A 2,337-nucleotide genomic window follows, 5' to 3' on the forward strand; every position below is an offset into this window, starting at 1 on the left:
GAATGAAAGTCAAAATTCCGCAATGAAAGGCAGAAATCTAGAATAAGTGGCAGCATACCAGAATAGACATCATTATTCCAGAAGGATAGGCAGAATTCCCGAATAACAGTCAGTATTCTGGAACAGAGGTCAGTATTCCGTAACAGAAGTCAGCAAGACAGCATTCTGGAATGAAAAGCAGTCCTTTGCCTCCAGTTGCTCTCGGTCCAGCGTTTTTAAAATGATAGTTTTTGGAAGTGTCAGATGGACTGTGCCAGGGTTTGGTCCTCAGACAGTCAATATAAATGGCAGCACTCTGACTGGTCAAGATGAACTTTTTCATAGAGCTCGTTGTTAACACATCAGACTTGTTAAGTGTAAACGATGGAGGGGCATAAAGTGATCTTGGAGATGAAAAGAACCATTGTTGGCAGGATTCGAACCTGCGCGGGGAAACCCCAATGGATTTCTAGTCCATCGCCTTAACCACTCGGCCACAACAACCGGCGAAAGGTAACGATGAAGAGTCTGATGACCCAGGTTGGTTCTGTCCATGAGTGCACGGTCTTGTCCAGTTTGGTGTTGGCTCTCCTTTACTTGTTTTCCATTTCATTCGCAGGTTTGATTGTTCACACCTGTGATCAGTCATCAGCCAATCCTGCTGCAGCTTCCATCTAGTATATGTGTCCAATGGAAGCTGAGCAACATGTCAGCTACACACATAGAAACGCTACACATAGTTTGTCATATAAATAACATGGATTGAATCATGTTGTACAGTCAATGGAAACAAAAAGCACTGAGAGTGGTGCTGGTAGTGCAGCAGTGGATGGAGGCTGAAGTGCTGCCACCTAGTGTCAATATGTGGTATTAACTCTGACTACATATTCCACCTTTAACTCTCTGCCATATATACTGTGCCATGTGTGAAGTGATAATAAAATGTGAATGTGAATTTATTGTAAAGAACTTTACTTATTATCCCTGTTACAAGCAGTGTGTGTTGACCTATTACATACATATTTTATAGCTTTTCATATTTTAAGCTGTTTGGAAGCCGCTCTGTTGAAGTTACTCCCTCTCTCCCTCTCTCTCTCTCTCTCTCTCTCCCTCTCTCTCTTTCTCCTCTCCCTCCCTCTCCAGCCTCATCTCCTCCGTTATCAGTTGTCAGGTTTCTTCTGTTTCTCTCTGCTCCTCCTACAACAAAATGACAACAGGCAGAATGACCGTTTGATATAATAACCATAATATTGCTCCTCACGTGAACTATACTTTATACTATACTACAGTAAACAACAAGAAACAACATTCAATCAAAGCGTTTAGTTTACAGCGCCTCGTGTCAACAGGACGTCATGTTTGTAAATATAAAACTCATTTTTTTATTGCCGCTGTCACTACTAGCATTTTAAAAATCCCTCGAATTACTGCCCTTTACTTACATTTAAATGTGAATTCGGCACTCCTGCCGGTGCTGGTGCCGCTGCCGCTCGCTTGGTCCGTCATTGTACTATTGGACAAAAAGTAGATCCTCCAAATTCAGGCAAAAGGAGGACGCATTTGGAGGACGCATTTGAAGGACCCAGCCTTTGCGCAGCGTTGTGACGTACGTGGCCTTAAAATGTGTCCCTTAATTGGGACACAGCTTATGAAACCTGTAGTTATATACAAATGGTCCACCAGAGGGAGCCAGCGTGAGTATATATATATAGTGTCCACCAGAGGGAGCTACATAATAATTCTATGAGAAGGGCCTATGAAACCTGTAGTAATATACAAATGGTCCACCAGATGGAGCCAGCGTGAGTACCGTATTTTCGCGACCATCAGATTTATAAGGCGCAGTGTCTGTTACAGGGTCTATTTCTGTCCTCAGCACATACACAAGGCACATCGTATTATAAGGCGCATGCTACGCTAAAACATACCAGTACGTAAATAAAAAGGTAACAGGAGCAAAACAGTGAGTTAAGTTGAACTTTATTGTTGTGAAGGAACAACTTTGTATATAGTTTGATTACTCGCTGCATATAGCGCTGTAGCTCGCAATAATCACATAATACAGATGCAGCGGTTTGTTACTCACACGTTATTCTGCATAACAATTTGAAATGTGTATGTACAATTTTCTGTTTCACATGCCGCGCCTGTGTGTTTTTCTTGTTGTGCTCTGAGCTGCAGTGACGTACGCTCGGACCCTCACATCTCAGCTTTTAGACAGAGAGTTACGCTGTGCTGACTCATTTGCATACGGACGCTGACAGAGCCGTTGCTTGACACTATAGGGGCCCTAGGCAAGAAGGTAACACTGGGGCCCTACGGGCTACTAGATTCTATAGAAATGCCGCCCCAAACACA

At 43.1% G+C, this 2,337-nt stretch overlaps 1 non-coding gene across 1 annotated transcript; it reads right to left on the reverse strand.

The window, feature by feature from the left end:
- Nucleotides 1–401: 401 nt before the first annotated feature.
- Nucleotides 402–483, reverse strand: trnas-aga (transfer RNA serine (anticodon AGA)). The gene has a single exon. It is a non-coding gene; the product is annotated as a tRNA-Ser (tRNA).
- Nucleotides 484–2,337: the final 1,854 nt, after the last annotated feature.

This window comes from Parambassis ranga, unplaced genomic scaffold (genome assembly GCF_900634625.1).
Source record: "Parambassis ranga unplaced genomic scaffold, fParRan2.1 scaffold_21_arrow_ctg1, whole genome shotgun sequence".
NCBI classification, from domain to species: Eukaryota; Metazoa; Chordata; class Actinopteri; family Ambassidae; genus Parambassis; species Parambassis ranga.